Consider the following 7,500-nt stretch of genomic DNA (forward strand, 5'->3'; position numbering starts at 1 on the left):
ATATCGATATGGCCTTTTTCAGTTGAACGAATTAACCCCCTAGTGAGGGGCCCCGCAAAAATTTCCCAAAACCTTCCATGACAGGGAAAACTTTTAATCTCCCTTTCCCATCGTTCAAACTCCCCCAAATCCCCAGACAATGTAAAATTAAGTGTCAACATCTGGACGACAAGCCTCTCCACCCTACCTTCAAAACAAACTCATAGCCTTATAAAACGTGCCAAACAAGTCCCTCTCCCATAAAAATATCTTAAAGGACAGGCGTGTTTTTATCCTGTTCAGTGGTGTGATATTCATTGATAAGGGGTGAGTGGATTACATTGAGTTAACTTTCCTAATTTCATTCTAATCTACAGTCTGTATCAACAGCTTTTCCTGCATACTTTTACGCCTCTATTACTATTAGGTTGATATCCATTATATCATTATGACTTGGTTACATGTAATGTGAACATATTTTTAATACCATGGTTTAGCTAGTTTGTTTATCTAGCGCAGACCGGTACTTTTTGAGGCCAGATTACCTATCAGTTTTTTATTTCATGCTACATTACAAGTAAACAAGTCATAATGGTGCCATGCATATCAACCTCATAGGAGTAGAGGCGTAATAGTATGTAGGAAAAGCTGTTGATACAGATTGTAGATCAGAAAGAAATTTAAGAAAGTTAACTCAATGTAATCCAATCACCCCTTATTAATGAAACACCACTGAACGGGATAAAAACCCGCCTGTCCTTTAAGATATAATAATAATAATAATAACAATAATAATAATAATAATAATAATAATAATAATAATAATGATATAATAATAATAAGAAGAAGAAGAATGATAATGATATAATAATAATAATAATAATAATAATAATAATAATAATAATAATAATAATAATAATAATAATAATAATACATAATACATAATGATAATAATATTAATAATAATAATAATAATAATAATAATAATGATGATGATGATGATGATGATGATGATGATGATGATGATGATGATGATGATTGTCATGGTCTCAAGTGAGTAAAGAGCTACTCGACTATGCATAAAGATATATGTAGAATGAGGCCCCAGAATTTACTAGTTACTATAAATGAAAAACAATTAACGATTTGTTTACAATGAAATAAAAATAATGATGAAATTTAATTAAAAGAGATAAACAGTGATCGTGGCAGTTACAAATAGAGATATGAATATTTTACGTAACTTATGATAATATGTCAGGTTCATAAGTTTACGTTTCCAGGCAGTTGATGGGCTTGGATGATCTATTCCTCTGATAACAGGATTGGACTCGTAAAATTCCACTTCCAGGCAATTGGTAAGAGGTTATAGTGTAGTACAGCGGGCTTGGGTTTGATCCTTGAAGATTATACAATCAAAGTTAAAAGCTCCGGCGTCTTAATGGTGTAGATATAATATCTACAAAGTCCCAAAAGATAAAAATCTTACAATATATATATAGGAATAGAGTGACTGGCCGTCCGGCATAGATTGTGGAGAGAAAGTGAGTGTCGAATGTTAGACCTATCAGCTTTTATAATAAGTGGCTACGTGACAGAATGTAGAACGAAAAGTATTCACTAATTAGAAATTAATTCGAGGGAAGGCTATAAAAGGAAAGACGATCTAATATTAGAAGGTAAAGTTTATCTAAGCCTACTGAAATATAACTGGAGTGAGATGAATTCAGTTCTTAATAAAATAAAATTTAATAAGATAATTGTGAACAATCTTTACTGTGACACCCCCCACCACGTTTAAAATATACTCTTTAACCATTATGGGAAAGATAGATTTTACAAACGGAAGTAAATTTACTATCATGATACTCTAGCATTAATCCATTGTTATGATTTGTGCTACAATTAAATTATTTATTAACTAGACATGGAAATGTTTATATTAACGTAGGTATATGAATGGGCGACAATAACAATGAAAGATTGTGATTACAAATCATTGTGATGAACGACATGATGGCAATGTGATTACAAATCATTGTGATAAACAATAGTGATGGTAATGAAGCATGATTTAAGTCGATGATATGAAGGTAATTTTCTGAATGAAATGAATGAAAATGTAAATGGAATATTGACATTTCAATTATTAATCATAAATGAGTGAAAATTCATAACAATAATAGATAAAGAGAAGATTTCCCAAATCATGAATGGGTATGGTATATATATCCAAACAATAATCAATGTTACATTAAGTTGGGTCATCATGTTTACAAATAAAATTATCGAAATTGTGCGTTCTGATTTGGCATAATTTTCGAGGTAACTAACAGTATGCATGAGAGGTTAACTTATACCCTTCTCACGTGTTTATACTAATCGAGAAAGTAGGTCGGCGTGAATATTTTCACAGCCTGGTATGTGAGAGATACTGAAAGTGTAATTTTGCAAAAATAGACTCCACCTTAGTACTCTACTATTATTCATTTTGTTATTTCTTATGTACGTGAGTGGTTTATGGTCCGTTTCGACCACAAACTCTTTTAGCAGTAGATATCTGCTGAATGTCTTTAAAGCAAAGACGATGGCCAGTCCTTCACGCTCTATTACAGAGTATCGTGATTCTCTGTCCAATAATTTTCTGCTTGCATATAAGCAAGGCATTAGAGTTCCCTCATGTTCCTGTAATAGTACACCTGCGATGCCCTTATCAGACGCGTCAGTTCTTACAACAAATTCTTTTGATATGTCGGGTAATTTAAGAATTGGTTCTGAACAGAGTAATGCCTTTAATTGGTTAAAGCTATTCTGACACGCTTCTGTCCAAACAATTTTGTTCGGTGACCCATTCTTTGTCAGATTTGTTAGCGGTGTCGCGATGTGCGCGAAGTTGTAAATGTATTTCCTGTAAAAATTTAGGAGCCCAAGTACTTTGCGTACTTCTTTTTTTTGTCTTAGGTGGTTGCAATTGTGCGATTTTTGTTTGTTTTTCTGTCTCGGGTGTCTGTGTCCCATGACCAACGGTATGACCGAGAAAATCAATTTCGTAAAATGCAACGCTTGTTTTTGACGGTTTTGTTGTTAAAGAATTACGTTTTAATGCTTCAAGCACTAATTCTAAGGTTGTCATGTGATCAGTCCATGAGTTTGAGAAAATACATGCGTCGTCGAAGTATGAGAGTGTAGACGGGATGTCTTTTAATAACATACGCATCATTCTTTGGAATGTCGATGCGGCTGTCGATAATCCAAATGGCATATAGTTAAATTCTAACAATCCTAATGGTGATTGAAATGCTGTGTATTTCTTACATGATTCTTTCAGTGGAATCTGCCAGTAACCTCTAGAAAGATCACATTTTGTCATGTATTTTGCTTGAGATAAGGCAGCAAATAAATTCTCTTGATTTGGTATTGGTTCTGCATCAAATACTGTTGCTTCATTTAATTTGCGAAAGTCGATACATAGCCTTATCGATCCGTCTTTCTTTTTCACTACTACTATTGGTGATGAGTATGGGCTTGAAGAATATCTAACTATTCCTGTATCTAGCATATCCTTAACTTCCTTTTCAACTTGTTCTCGTGCGTGAAATGGAATAGGATAGTTTTTCACGTTGATAGGGGTAGATGTGGTTAACTTTATGTCGTGTTCCACTAATGTTGTATGTCCGGGTGCGTCTGTAAAGACTGACTGGTACTTTTCTAATAATGACCTGATTTCTCGTTTCTGACATTCGTTTAGTTGAGGATTGATTGTGACGTCATTAATTGTACTATTTTTAGAGTTACCGTGTTGTGGGGTGTGTTGTAGTTCGACATCATCGCTGTGAGTTTCGATGATTAATCCTACGTTTGCAGCTTCAACATGGTTAAATATTGGTTGTGATAATCTGTCTCTATCGAAATATTTTTTTAGCATGTTTGCATGGAATGTCTTTGTTGTGTTGTTAATTTGAATCTCGTAATTAACACCAGATCGTACTGCTAATACATTGAATGGTCCTTTCCATGTAGCTAAAAGTTTACTCGAGTCATCGGGTAAGAGTATTAGTACTTTGTCACCAATCTCAAATTTTCTTGACTTGCTTTTTCTATCGGAGTATTCCTTGTATTTCTCTGCTTTTTTAGTGACGGATTCCTGTGCTAGCTTACATGTGTCCTCTATTCTGTCTTTCAGGTTTCTTACATATTCGTAAGCAAACATAATTTCGTTATTGTCCTCCTCATTCCTTTACAAATGTCGGCTACTATATTGATCGGGCCGCGAGGTGATCGTCCATACATCAACTCAAATGGGGAGTAGCCTGTAGATTCTTGGGGTATTTCTCTATATGCAAATAGGATTGCTGGTAAGTATCTGTCCCAATCATCTGGTTTTTCTGCTGACACTTTTCTTAACATATTCTTTAGAGTGCCATTAAATCTTTCACAAAGACCATTTGCTTGGGGGTGGTAGGGAGTTGTGAATGAGTGTTGGATTCCCATGAGTTTCATGGTTTCATGCATCATATGTGATGTAAATTGGGGTCCATTGTCCGACAGTATCTCATTTGGTATGCCTATTCTAGTAAAAATTGTCATCAATGCTTCAGCTATGTGATCCGATGTAGTTGATTTCAATGCTATCGCTTCTGGCCACCTGGTTGCGTAATCGACTAGTGTTAGTATGTGTGTATGGTTTCTATCTGATTTTGTTAAAGGGCCTATAATGTCAATTGCAACTTTTTGAAAAACTTTTTCAATAACTGGGGTTGTCTCTAATGGCAATCTCGGTATTCTGCCTTTTGCGACTCTTCTTTGGCATGTGTCACAAGATTTCACATATTCTCGGACGTCTTTAGTAATTCCAGGCCATGTGAAATTCTCGGATATTCTCTTCAATGTGGAAGAGCTCCCAAGATGTCCAGAAGTTATTGAATCGTGCGCTATTCCAAGGATTTTGTTTCTGTAAATACTCGGCGTGACCAGTTGTTTAGCTATTTTGTTTCTTTTCCTATGTAACCTGAACAGAATATCTTTTTCAATGATGTATTCAACTTTTGATTTCGTCCCTTTGTTTGCGATATTGAAATATGAAGTTAAAGTCGGGTCCTTTTTCTGTTCTTCAATGAACGTGTTCCTGTCAAATTGTTGTGGTTCAAGAGAAATAGTCATTGGCTTCTCTGTTGTCTTAGTCATCTTTCTTGTTTCTGCTAGACAAGCTGTTTCTTGGGTTAATGACCATTCTTTTACATCTGTTGGGTTGTCTTTAAGACCTTTTATATTGCCAACAATAACATCAGCGACGGGGTTGGGAAGTATACAGCATTCCACTATTCCTGTATAGTATGGGGTTTCTATGTACACATTAGCTGTTTCAAAGGTTTCGACTGTGCCACTGAATGTGATGCATTGTACCGTTTTTCCAGTTTTGTCTTCGTCATTGATCAAAGATGCTTTTATTCCTACTGTACTGCATCCTGTGTCTCTCAATATTTTGCAATCAGTTCCATTAGCTTTGCCTTCACAAAAAAATAGCGATCCTGATTTGTGAGTTTGTGTTAAAAGTGACATACCTTTCACGCAATACACATTTATATTTTCTCCTGACATTACTCGTGTCTGATTGTTTACACCTGTTTGGAGTGATGCATTTGCAGTTTCTTTTGGATATCCCACGATTTTGTAACATTTGTCTGCTGTGTGGCCTTTCATTCCACAATATTGACATTTAATTATAGGTTTGTTGGTTTTCTTATACTCAGTATTATTGTCAGTGCTATTTCTTGTTTTGTTTTGATAGGGTCGGCTATGGTCTCTATTGAACTGTTTGTTCCATGGTTTGTTACTATGATCCTCCTGTTTCACTTGCGTGTTCCGAGTGATTGATCGGCTCGTTCTATTTGAGTACTGAACTTTAGGTGTACCTGGACTCTGAGCAGCGGCAGCGTAGTATGGTTCCTTCAATGTTCTGCTAAGGGGTGTCAATGGATGTGCGCTGTTAAAGTTTTCTGCGTAGATTTTTAATTTGTCCAAGTTTTCTGGCTTTCTCTCTTTAAAGAATGCGACTAAATCTGGGTTGCAAGCTTGATAGATTCGATTCTTCAGCGTGAGATAGTAAAGGCCTGCAAAGTCGTCTTGTTTTACGTTTGCCAACTCAAGCCACCGATTTAGAAATTGAGTAATTCGGTTCACGAATGTATTAAAGTCTTCTCCACTTTCCGGTTTTGCAGTGTGAAACCTTTCCTGGTAACCATCTTCCGTTAATCTAAATCTTTTTAGTAGAGCGTCTTTAATTTTACCATAGTCATCTGCATCTTCAGTTGTTAAGGTATAGAAAACTTTTAGCGGTTCTCCAGATAAGCAGTTAATCAAGGCTGTGGCCCATTTGCTTTCTGGCCAACGATAACCTTTAGCCTGAACTTCGAATCGGTGTAAGAAGGATTCTAGACAGTCTGAGCGTTCATCGTATGTTGGCATGCGTGGAAGTTTCACGAAAAATTCATCACTATTATTATGTTTTCTTTCATGACCGGTTTTTGTTTTTTCAATTTCCAGCATCATTTGGGTCCTTTTGGTTTCTTCTTCTGCTAAAGCTATTTGTCTTTTTAGTTCCCTTTCTTGGACTCTTTCTTCTCGTTCTTCTCTACGTATTCTTTCTTCATGTTCTTTTTCTTCTCTACGAATTCTTTCTTCATTTTCTTCTCTACGAATTCTTTCTTCATGTTCTTTTTCTTCTTTTACTTTCTCTTCGCACCATGAAAATATTCTTTCCTGGGGTATTTCTAAGTCCTTTGCGAGACTTAAGTATCTTTTATATGCTTCCATGTTGCAATAAATTAGTTACGATGTTTTATATTAATTATATTGACGGGATACTGTTACTGACTGTTTTATTTATTTACACTTACTGGAATGAACTGTTCTATTTTTAGAAATCTCTCTCTCTTATTTCAACTTATTATGTATGTTGAATTTGATGCCTTTTATCGTTATATCTTATAAAGCAATGTGTCAATACAATGCGGAGTTATTATGACTTGTGTCAATAACAATGTGTCAATCGCGTGTACTCTAAACTATGTTACTACGAAAAATGTATCACCAATGTGTGTGACTCGTCGTTAGTTTGTGTACAATTATTCGCAATGACGCTAATATACTAGAGTGTGATAACAATAATAGGATGCCAAAATAATCCCAAGTTATCTATCACTAAATATAACACGACGGCGAGTAGACTCCTTTTATTATTATTTAGTTTTTAAAGACTCACTTTTCAGAACATAATATATAAGTGGTTTTCGGTAACAGTAATATGCCAAAAATGCATTTAAAACAAATCACTATGCAAAACAAATCACGATGTCTATAGTTACTATGTGATGCCCAACTCATGTAAAAGAGAATAATGAAGGATATATTTACCAACTCAGTTCGTGGCTGGGACCTCTCTCTTGTTTAATGGTTGTTCAACAATTGTAATTAGGCATTGAAGAGTGTTTAACAGTGATGTCTGAAATACAAAACAATAAA

The 7,500-nt window shown here is 35.1% G+C and overlaps 1 protein-coding gene and 1 pseudogene across 2 annotated transcripts in view; both read right to left on the reverse strand.

Annotated features, from left to right (window-relative positions):
• LOC144971567 (sodium/glucose cotransporter 4-like) overlaps positions 1-7,500 on the reverse strand; it is a 132,946-nt gene that overhangs the window by 10,118 nt on the left and 115,328 nt on the right. The window lies entirely within an intron of this gene.
• The window catches only part of LOC144971646 (uncharacterized), a 19,357-nt pseudogene that overhangs the window by 2,716 nt on the left and 9,141 nt on the right, over positions 1-7,500 (reverse strand).

The sequence above is a fragment of the Berghia stephanieae genome, chromosome 4, assembly GCF_034508935.2.
Source record: "Berghia stephanieae isolate SIO BIC M18660-M18661 chromosome 4, UCSD_Bste_1.3, whole genome shotgun sequence".
NCBI lineage: Eukaryota > Metazoa > Mollusca > Gastropoda > Nudibranchia > Aeolidiidae > Berghia > Berghia stephanieae.